Source organism: Galeopterus variegatus, unplaced genomic scaffold, assembly GCF_000696425.1.
Source record: "Galeopterus variegatus unplaced genomic scaffold, G_variegatus-3.0.2 Scaffold17951, whole genome shotgun sequence".
NCBI classification, from domain to species: domain Eukaryota; kingdom Metazoa; phylum Chordata; class Mammalia; order Dermoptera; family Cynocephalidae; genus Galeopterus; species Galeopterus variegatus.
The window spans coordinates 3581-15708 of NW_007744062.1; the positions used below are offsets into that span (position 1 = coordinate 3581).

At 40.6% G+C, this 12128-nt stretch overlaps 1 long non-coding RNA gene across 1 annotated transcript; it reads right to left on the minus strand.

Moving 5' to 3' along the window:
• Positions 1-2762: 2762 nt before the first annotated feature.
• On the minus strand, positions 2763-11825 carry LOC103582803. The gene is made up of 3 exons (XR_549787.1): positions 11788-11825; positions 7563-7669; positions 2763-2826 (listed from the first exon to the last, which is right to left on the minus strand). It is a non-coding gene; the product is annotated as an uncharacterized LOC103582803 (long non-coding RNA).
• Between the last annotated feature and the right edge of the window lie 303 nt (positions 11826-12128).

Here is a 12128-nt window from a genome sequence, read left to right on the forward strand (position 1 = left end):
TTGCCGGACACGGAAAAAGACAAAAAAAAAAAAAAAAAAAGTAATGACAGCCAAGCTGGGGCCACTAGAGCTCAGAGGAAGTGGAGGAGAGACCTCCAGAGTTCACAAAGGCAGGAGAAGCCACAATGAGAGAAAGTAAGAACCGCTCTGACCATTTTGAGCCCCGGCTATTTCGAGGCTAGAGCTGCTGAGCACATGGAACAAGAGCTGGCAGAAGCCATAGCTCTGCCCTTTGGATGCAGTTGCTTGGAAGCAGCAGAGGAGATGACAGCCTTGGTGGCTCTCAGGTGAGCAAGACCTCTAACAGGGTTCCTGTGGAGCCACGCAGGAGGGAGGAGCCACAACAATTGAAAAAAGAGCCACTAAGAGGCAGATGAGTCATTGCCAGGGACAAGTGCATGGCCCATCCCATGGGAAGGGTTTGGAGTGTGGTTGGTGAGGGAGATGGGCCCACCGCAGGAACAATGGGGCACAGCAAGGACAGTTGATCTGCCTCCAATCAGCACAGGCCCACTCTGTGTAGACTGGTCAGGAAAATAGAACTGCAGGGGGTGCAGTTTGCTGAAAAGACTCAGGTCCAGGCCAGAGTTTCCACACACCCCAGATGTACCCAACCTCACAAGACTCAGAAGTACAGACAAGGTCAACCATGAAAACCTGAGCTGCACAAAAAGCCTTCCCCAGGGAATCAGCAGCAAAGCAGAAATTTAGCTCAACCACAGAGCTCAAGTCCTGGTCCCCACAGGAAGTTCCCCCGTATTAGAAGTAAGCAAAAGACAACAAATTAGTTCCAGTGCAGAGTTTAAGTAGTGGGAAGAGTAAATAATCCAACACAGAACTGAAAGCAAAAACAAAATACCCACAGATCTTAGACAAAGTTTGATATTAACTAGTAAAGGTCTACCACCACCAAAGAACACCTCTAACACCTAGAAGGACCAGAAGCCCCCTGGACTCCCAAGCCAGGGATGGGGGAGGTCCAGGGGCCTTAGCGATGCCCCACAACGTCCACATCTAGCCCAGCAACAACTGTCCCAGGAAGTGCCCCAGGAAGTGCCCTGGGCTCCCAAGCCAGGGTAGTGGGGGGCCAAGGGTTTCAGCCACATCCCCCTGAAATCTGCATTCATCCCAGCAATGACCAAGCCACCACCAGAAGACCTCTGGTCTCCCCTGCAGGAATGATGGGGGCAGCGTGGACCTCAATCACATCCACCCTCCTTCCTCCTTCTCTCACCCTATTTCTTTCCCCCTTCTCCCCCCCCTCCCACCCAGCTGCTCCACAACAACATCTTAGAATGTGAGAGCGGATGGATCCGGGACCAACCCCTCCTCGTGCAAACAGGCAAAGAACACACCAAAAACACCACGTCTATGTGGATGGCCCACCACAGCCACCACAATAGCCACAGCTGCCACAAAAGTGGCTAGACACCACAACCACCATGCAGATGGCCCTCCAGCCACTCAAGTGCATTGACATGAGAGTCACCAGAGGAGACCAAAGAAAAGAAGAGGATGTCTCTCTCCACAAAGCCCATTCCAGAGAGATAGAAGAAGCATCTGCTCTACAATAATAGTGGGGGACTTGAACACACCTCTCTCAGCACTGGATAGTTCATCTAGGCAACAAATCAACAGAGTAACCATTACTCTTTCAGAAGGAGAGAAAAAATTGAGGGTTATCAGAAGTGGGATGGGGGAGAGAGAGGGGAATGGGGGAGAGATTGGATAAAGGGCATAAAGAATAAGTATGATTTATAATAATATATATGCTAATAATATTGATTTGATCAACATACATCAACATTGAACCCCCAAAATATGTATAACCAATTATAATTCAATTTTAAAAAAGAAAAAAGAAAAAGAAAAGGGGGTAAATACAATAGTCTTTCTTCTCTTGGATTTTCTAAATCATTTCTTGACAGTTGAAGCAAAAATTATAACACTGATATGGCTCTAAATAGAGGAAATAGTTCAGAAAATTATATTTTGATAAGACTTCCTCTTTAACTGTGAGAAAGCTTGCTCCAGATTGCTCAAAACATAAAAGGTCTAGGAGAAATCATATACCAACCAATGGTATGTCTGCATTATACTGATATCATTCCCTATTTATCAATTGCTTTTGAGATGATCTGCATCAAAGAAAAAAACAATGCAGCAGAACATATTGTGTATGCCATCAACATTGGTGACACTTTCATATCTTGTCATAGTCATAGAATATCATGATGATATTTCTGTACAAAGGTGGTGTCATATATACACATATGAGTGAGATCCCTAGCAACTTATCTTACCTCTGTCTTGTCAAGCATTTTTTATAAATTACTTAAAGGAAAGAAGGCTTTTGCAATGTTCAGGTATTTTATAACAGGAAGGGGTCACTCAATAAAAAAGGTAAGCAATCAAGATTCAAAATAGTCACAGGGTAAAAGCTCAAATCCAACAAGATAGATGGCATCTTACAGCATACATGCTCTTGTGTCTTGGCCTGAAATATTTAAATCGACTTGCTATATTTTCCCAGGTTACAAGAAAAACAGCACCATTGTTTTTCCACTATCTGGTTTCATCTTTAGTCTTTCCAAGGCCATAAAAGAAAGAAAACCAAACCACTAAAGGCTGTTTTCCCTAAAACACCTCATTGATAAATTATAACATCATTGAAATGTTATTTGAGTAGGAATATGTTCGTACACAGCATAACATTTCAGAAAATGTCACCATTACAAAAAAAGGCAATAAAATATGACTCACTTCCATGGTTTTCTTGAATTGTAAGCTCTTTTGTTTATGGACAGCATCCATTACAAGCTCTGTCTGTGAAGAGAGCACAAGGACTATTAATAAAAACAGAAGTTACGCTGAACTTTCAGGAGAGAACAGAACTATGTTACTAGAGGTGGGAAAGGGGGAGGGGATTAGGGATTAACTGGGTAAGTGACACAAAGGGTAATTACAATTTGTAATGATGAATATGCTAATAATATTGATTTGATCACCACATACTGTACACAAATACTGATAGTGAATTCTATACTCGATAAATATATATAATGAAAAATAAATAATTTTTTTAGGAAATAAATAAAAAAACACAGAAGTTATTGTTAATACTAGCTTATCTTGAGGGCTAAGTGCTCAACATAGATTATCTTATTTAGTCCTCACAGTATATATAATGAAAAATAAATAATTTTTTTAGGAAATAAATAAAAAAACACAGAAGTTATTATTAATACTAGCTTATCTTGAGGGCTAAGTGCTCAACATAGATTATCTTATTTAGTCCTCACACCACCCAGAAGGTAGAGGTGCTATTTATTACCCCCATTTCACAAACGAGGAAACTGCAGAAGCAAAGGCTAAACAATTTGCCCAAGGTCTTTTGGCAAGGTAATGACAGTGCCCATCTTTGACCTTGGGCAATCAGTAACAGAGCCTGAACTCTCAGACACTGTGGAGACTCAATGGTCAACTTAGAGCAGTCTCTTCAGTAAATCTGGAATCGAGGAACTTTGGTTGCAAAAAGGAATTTTATAACTCTTGTTAAAGTACCATTTATCTTTAAAGGGGATCTTTATTCTGTAAGCTTATGTCAGCACACTTAAATTAGGAACCTACAGACATTCACTTCTGTGGTCCATCAATGACACACCCCTAACCAGTAGGGTGCCCGGGCACTATGAGGGAAGAAATGTTTGTGGGACAACTGAGAGAAACTGTTTTGCTACTCTTTATCCCACCTAACCCAAGAAAGTTAAACTCCTCTGTCAAGTTCACCTGGGAGTAATTTCTTTATGGCTGTGTTGTTAATGCTTTTATTAGTAAAAATCATGGTGCTAATAATAAAGATGTACCACTCAGACATAATCATCGTAGCTCCCATTTGTCAAGCATTTATGTGTTAAGCAGTTTTCATACATTACAACTGTGTGAATACTACTATCCTCATTTTCTTGATGGTACTGAAGTTGATTAAGTTACCCAAAGTAACACAGCAAGTAATAGAGTTGAAATTTGAACCAAGGAGCCTGACTCCAGTGTTCTTGTTCCTAATCATTGCCCTAAGTTACCATTATCCTTATGATAGATCTATAAAACCAAACAGTGTAAAAGACTGCGAGATGCAATAATTAAAAATGAGTAATGACATTAATTTTATGCAAAAATAATATAATAATATTAAAAATGAAATTCAAAAGTAGTTCCTTCTAGATACATAAAAATTAAGTTTTTTTCTGTTATCATAACACACAAACGTGGTTGAATGAATTTTCAAGATGTCTGGATGGAATATTTGGGATAGTCTCACTTCAAACATGAACTTTATGGAGTATATGAAATTCCCTTTGAAGAGCTCCAATGAGCCTTCAGAGAGCCCTGCAGTCATCTTCCAGCCCAGGTGAAAGTGAGGTTCCAGGAGGCGGCCATTCACCTGCTAATGGTATCTACAGCTTAAACACAGAGAACCTTTTTCCTTCCTATCATTCCTCCCTCTGCCTTCAGGGATTCCTGGTATTTGAAAGTTGGCAGGAACTTAGAAAGCAGCAATCCAACTCTTTAACCTGACAGGTGTGACCCCAGGGACCCAAGAGGTGATATGCTTTGCTCAAAGCCACTCAGTGAGTTAGAGGTAGAGATTTCAGACACCAGGGCTGGCTCTGTCTGCTATACCTCCTTGATATAAGTCTCTTCATGTCCATGTTCACTCAGGGGGATCTACTCAGAGTGTCCCCTGTGAGTCAAATGTTCTCGTTCAGGTCTCCTTGGGGAAGTGCCTCCTCTAGGAATTTGAGACTTTCTGTTCAGACCAAATCCAGTGGAAATTTGATTGTATTTTATTATTGATAACATGAAAGAGTGCAAAAATCTAATCATCTCTGCCACAGGGTAAGGAAAAGGAAGATTTGCAAATGACCCAAATAACCCTGAGGTAAAGTATTGAAACAGCTGCATTGTTGTCCATTTTTCTGTCTACCCGCACTCAGACTGTATTCTGAAAACTGGAAGCATTGCTCTTTGTAACCAAGGAGTTTCCTTTCTTTGGAGATGGCTCTTTACACAGGCAGCACACGCCCATCCCAATCTTAGCTGAGATGGCAAAACAGTGTGGGTTCCAGAGGACACAGTATCTGATCACATGTTGTCTTTGCACACTAAGGACATTTCTGGGCCGGGGAAGAAACCTCAGTACCCTCAAAGGTCAAGACACCTGAGAATGGCTCCTAAGACCCCTCCCTACCCTGTCAACCCCAGAGGTGGGCGAGAGCCTCACCTGTCACCATTTCGCCTGTATTGCCTTTCACTCTGCTGGTTTTAGCTTCAATGTATTTTCTCCAATAGGTCATCCCCAGCCTCAAGAATAAGGGTATGCTTCCCCATTTGTGTTCAGGTGGCACCATCACTTCCCCTCTCATATTAGGCTCATCACGCTTTATCATGATTACTGTGTCACAACAGCCTGTCTGGCCATCTTCTATGCTTAGTGAGAGAGGTATGACCACATCCATCTTGGTCACCACCCTCAGAAAACATTAGTTGTATGAGTGAGCAAGCCATAGACTTCTGACCAGCCATTCCATCCATACCTCCCCCACCCCAGTTTACTAAAAGAAATCAAGTGATGGCTTTCCTTGATACGTGGAAGTGGCTTATTTCCAAGAAGTGAAACACTTAAGTGGGCAGAGTTTAACCAGTGAAAAATAAGAAGTTGCCTTTGACACGTTTTCTCCTAATTGATTTTTTTTAAAAGTATCTAAATATGGAAGGGGTACAACCACAACCCATAGTTCATTGTAACACAAGTAATTACAAATTTATTAATAAACTTTGGACTTCTCAAAAAACACTCTGAAAGCATTTTCCTGCTGTAGAGAGTACACAGAATATAGGGAACTTGGGTGATAGCAGTGGATTGAGTACAGGCTCCGCTATTGCTTAACAGAATTCAGAGCGTGTTCCCCTAGCTACAAGAATTTGGTCTATGTAACTTGTTAGGAAGGGAAGTTTCAGTAGCCTTGCAAAATTAACAAAACTCCTTGCAAGAACCAGGGCTCCCAAGGGCACTTGCAAATGTGAGGAAATGACTCTCCTCTCCTCTTACTAGAAATCATGTGTGCATAGACACTAAGTGTTTAAGGCATTTTGCTTCTGGAAAATTATAATTCCCCTAGGGAGGCAAGCAGGCCCGGAAATGTGAGCCGAAAGGGTCTGATCACCCAATGGGTGCAATATACAAACTATTTCTACTCTGAAAATGGCTTTGGGCCAGATACACCCCTGAGACCTGATACATGAAGCTTGAGACAGTGGGTGAAAGCTCTTAATAGGGCACTCCCTAAATGTTCATTTCTGCCCTTCCTTCCTGGTAAGAGGGAGAGGCAGTAGTATGCTAAGAGCAGCTCATGAAATGACAATTCATGTAAGGCACTCAAGTTCTCAAGCTGCTGCTGCCCACCCCAGATGCAAGTGACCACCAAGGAAGCTAAATCTAGACTCCAGCTTAGAACCACAGGCAAAGTTGCTGAGATTGAAGTAAGGGAAGAATCAGCCATATTAGCTGGCTGTTTATTGGATACACACACTGTAGATGATAACCTCAGGGGATGGATGGTGAAGGGCCAGAATGAGGAAAGGTTTCCCAAGGGATATCCAGGAAGGGTGAAAGAGGTCACTAAACATCTTTGCAGAGCTGTCCTGGGAGACCCAGGTGGAAATCTTTGGGTGCCAGACAAGGAAGAACTTGTCCCCATGAGGACAGAATTCCAGTCTTGGAGACCAGATATAGAAAGAAATTCTGGAAGGGCCTTACTTGGCTGCAGGGTCAACCTACATATACAAATCTTTCAGGAATAAAATAGAAAAGAGTCAGAGTAGTGGTCGGACTAGTCCAGGTAACACTTTAATATAAACCTGGACTTCTTTTCTTGATCCTTACAACTTCCCAAACATTTGCCAGTTTTATTAATTCTTGTTTACCCTCATCTCCTTCTGTGTAGTTTGTCAGAGTAAATCCCATCAGTGACAAAGAGCCTATACATATCTTCTCTGAAGACTAAAAGGACTTGGATTTTCCAGGGCCTCAGTTTCTGTATTTGCAAAATAGGATGATTTGACTACATTAAGGTTTTCAAGAGAGTGTAAGTCTCCTCTTCTTCCCTGTTCCCATACTGCCTTGTCAAGGAGGAAGAGTGTCGTTTAGGAGCCTGCCAGCTGGGATGTGCTAGTCTCTCCTAAAGAGATGGGTTTCCCCTTTCCAGCCGTAGTTTTAATAGTGGAAACAGATCTGAAAAGAAGAGGGCTGCAAGCTGGACCCTTAAATCCTGCAAAAATTTTAAGAACTGGCTGGGGTGTGGAAATGGTTACAGCAGCATAACCAGCTAGATTGAGTCCCCACGTGAGGAATACAATAAATAATTTCTCAGGTTTAAAGAAGAGCATGGTTGCATGAGGGTGGAAGCTGAGGGTGGTTGCATGAGGAGTTTAATAGACAAAATAGCCTGGGTTTTTCTGCAGGAGGAAAGGCAACATCTGAACACATATACAAATCCAACCTTTTTCCTTTGTAGCTTCTGCTTTTCCCTGAATTCTTCCATCTTCCTGGCCTCTTCTCTTAGAGTCTGCGCAAGCCGAATGTGACATTGTGCCACACTGTCTACTTCTGCAAAAAGAATATATATAAAAAACAGAAATAATTAAGGTCTACATATGTATGAATTCAAATATATAAAACCATGCAAAATAAAAATAGATGGATACAAAATACTGGAGCAAGTGGTAAAATCAAACATCAATTCATTTGTTCACCAACATTTATTGAGCCCCTCCATGTGCCCAGCATTGCCCTGGCCACCAAGACCAAGGCTAGAAAAATCTTGAGCTCAGCCTCCTACCCACTAACTGCTACTAACCTAGTGTATGTTCAGACTGGGGAAAAAAACACAGCCAATATCCCAGCTCATGGCATGTACCTTCTAGGAAACTTTACTAAAGCCATTACATCTTCAAATTTGATCCTTCATTCTCTTTAGATGGCCTCTATGAGCCTGAACATTTACAAGAAAAGCCATACACCAAAATTTTGGCTACCAATAGTTATCTCTGAGTAGAAAAATTATTGGTGATTTTTTTTCCTTATTTTCTAAGATCCTTCCAATGAGTGTGGCTTGCCTTTAGAATAAAAAATAAACTTTTCATTTTACTTGTTCTAAGAAAACAAATCGAAGCATAGCATTAAAGCTAGAAAGACTGACAGATCCAATATAAGAAAAAATTTTAAACTTGTGTGTATTAAAATAACCTTGAAGAAGTTTAGAAGATACATGACAAACCAGAAAGATATTTGCCATTTATATAATAAAACAGCAAATAACTGCATTAAAAGACCTTTCACAAATCAAAAGAAGAATATATATACTTCAGTATTTAAAAACTGGTTAAAGAACATGAAATTCAAAAAGGAGTGGTTAGGGCTGGCCGGTTAGTTCAGTTGGTTAGAGCACAGTGTTATTAACACCAAGGTCAAGGGTTCAGATCCCTATACTGGCCAGCTGCCAAAAAAAAAAAAAAGTGATTAAATGACCAACAAGTATACTTGGCTTTAAACTATTTTAAAAATGCGGAACCTTAAAACCGAAATCTTTCAGTTTAGCAAAATTTTTAAAGTGTGAAAATTCTTGGTATTGGTGAGCACAGGGAAGAGCAGCACTATTAGGAAAAATCAGCACCCCCTATCTGAAGGAAATTTGACATTTTGTGGACTCAAAATTTTTTAATGTAAAAAAAAGAGATAAATCTATATGAACTGAGATGGAAAACTGTGATATATTAGCTAAAAAAGCAAATTATAAAGAAATATGTATAGTATGATCTCATAAAAACTCATTCAAGTCTATATATGTCTCTGTGTCTACAATTAAAAGAGAGTTGTAAATGCCTAGAAAAGGGTCTGGAAAGATATATACCAAACTACCAGCATGACTGAAAAATGGTAATTTCATTTAAAAACATATGCTCTGGCCTTCTCCAGAAATTCTGAACCACTGCCATGGTATAATATTATTTATGCATATGAATAAATACATATATATTATACATATATATGTTTAATTGCATTAAAATGTCTGGAGGCATATTCACCAATAACTGCTTATCACTGGTAAGTGAAAATTCCAGTCTTTACTATCCCTCTTTATAGTTAGTCATCTCATTTGAATTTATAAGATAAGTATATATTATTTTAATAATAAAAATAAAACTTTTTTGAGGAAAAAAGAAAAGTTAAATAACAGCAAATATATATGTGTATATGTATGTATGCATGTATTCAGGAGATCTAGTCTATGCAGAATTTCTCTTGGGCCACACCATCCTTGGCCTTAGAGTGCATATAAGGAATATGAAAAGATACTGTCCCTACCTTGAGAAATGTATTCATTGATGAGTTAAAGAGGGAAGAAGACACCTTCTATGGAAAAGTTAAGATGAATATTTATTTAGCTAATATTTACAAAGGTCTAGAACCATCAACTACAGAAACACTTTAAGCACATATCACACATATAAAACACATTAGAGGAAAATACCTCCAAATAAGTTGGGTTTATTCAGGAATAGAAAATAGGATTGTAATCCATAATGCATACCATGGCAAGCCATGAACACATTTGATGAGGGGAGGGTAAGAGAAAGTTTTTATTGGCAAAAAGGGAAAGGTTCACATAAGCTGCTTGGAAACAGAGATCACTGGTTTTGGAGGCTCAGAGTTAGATTTGTCATCAGTTCATTGGTTGAGATGTTATTGGGCAGTTTCTTCTGGAGCATCTTATCTGAATTACTACAATTCTAAACAATGTCCAGTGATAAACCTAGCTGCAGAAACACGTGTATACATGCAAAGCAGGGGATGTGTGAAGAACGTGAAAGACGTGAAAGGATTTCTCATAGGTCTTAGAAAATCCTTGGAAACAATTCTTATCTCAGACAAGCCAGCGTGAGCCCCTCACCCCTCCACCCCTTTATGCCTTTCCAGGCCCTATTTTGTCTGGATCAGACAGAAAGTGATTTCATCAACTTTCACAGAAACACCAAGTATTCCGAAGAACAGAAAGCCTTACAGGCAGTTTTTGAGCAAGAGGAATATTAGACCTGGACAGGACCCCTTGAAGACCAAAGTGCCAGGGCCTCACTCTGTATTTCCCAACTCCTGGTTGTCATCACATTAGAATAAACAAACCTAATAAAAATCCGGTGGCTGAATTTCAAATTACATTTACAGCCAAAGGCCACGATCCAGAAATAAGAACTGAGAAATTAAGAAAGAAAGCTGAGGGTACGTGACATGTGTCTTCTATTTGACTTCCAAACATGAGACCAAATAAATAATTAGCTATCCCAGAAAAGCAAGAACCACAGGAAGAAAATGACTCCTTACCCTAAAAAAAATGCAGGGAAGTAAAGCTTCAACCCAGCAGAGATGAACAGAAAATTTTGACATTGGTATTTCCAAAGACTTTCTATTTCCTTTGTGAACCAGCCTTTGCCATTGTCAAGAAGTATAATAAAATTAAAATGCCCCATTTAAAATAAGAAAATAAGTCTGAAACATGAGGGAACTACCTCCCACTGGAGTTTCCTCTGAAGAAGCTGAAGGAGAAGAATGGGGAAGATGCCCCATCATTTCTAGAATATAATAATATCCTGACCTTGGTGAGAAAACAATAGATAAGAATTCTCAGAAGACAAAAGGGTGTGATTCTAAAAAAAGATCTCAAACTTCCTTAGGCAATCAGCCTGGAAGATCATGAGTTCAGTTACAAACACTGTTGAATTTACGGTGCATTTGCAACATCCAAGAAGAAACATTATGCAGCAGAAAGTAAGGTCTGGGGCATAGAGAGTTCTGGACTGAAAATATCCATCCAGGCCGGCCCGGTGGCGCACTGGAGAGTGCGCCGCTTGGGAGCGCGGCGGCGCTCCCGCGGAGGGTTCAGATCCCATGTGGAGACCGGTTCCCGCTCACTGGCTGAGCGCGGTGCGGGCGCAACACCGAGGGTTGCGATCCCATTGCCGGTCCCGGGTACCGGCGAGACACCGCGGGTTGCGATCCCGTTACCAGTCAGTAAAAAAGACAAAAAAAAGGAAAAAAATATATATATCCATCCGTACATTCTCTGTGTAAAGGCAGGTGCTAATGCCAGGGACACGGATGAGTTTCCCTAGGTAGACTGAGAGGTGAACGTCTAAGACCAAGCTCTGAGGACCTGCAATATTGAAGAGCTGGATAGAGAAGAGCAAAGAAAGGGACAGCAGAGTAGCCAGAGAAGCAGGAAGAACCCAAGGGAGACGGAAGGGATAAGGGTTTCAAGAAGGAAGGAATGCTCAACAGCATTGAATGCTACTGAAGATTCAAGTAAGAAGAGGACTGAAATTGTCCACCGGACTTAGTGACATAAAATTGGAAAAAACAGTTGCAAGTGAGTGGTGGGCACACAAGCCAGATTAGAGTACGAGTGAGGAAACCAAGACAATGATTCCTTTGATGTTTGTTGTAACAACGGATTTCTCCTGGATAAAAGTGTCTGGTGATCTGGGAGAAATGATGCATAGGGAAGGAGGGTCCTACAGCTCATTTCAACTTTGCAGAACTATTTCTCACTATAGGAGCTCTCTTAGTTTTTTTCACCCAATGTGAAATTATGGTTCAAATTAAAACGCACCTTTGATGACAGATACAGAGCTTGCCAGGGGCAACAAATACATTTTTTAAAAATCACTTACGCTGCTTGAAGACTTTGAGGGCCTGCTTCAGGGTGCTAAAAAACAAGCACATATATAATTTCAGTTCTGGAAATTGTCTGTACAATCACGCTTCTCTCTGCCTACATTTTAATTTAGAGCCTACAGACTCGTGTTTGCCCATGAGCTTGAGAAGAGAGCAAAAGACCAGGACTTCTACAGTCCATCTTCCTCAATCCCAGCACATGCAATTCTTCACTGTCTGCCTGGGTAGGGAAAGATGCCAAAACTTCCCCCAGTGATAATACAGGCATTACGGTCCCTTTCTCATAAGAATACCAGCCATTCTTTAAAGTATGGCAATTAGAAAGGGTTCAAAGCCA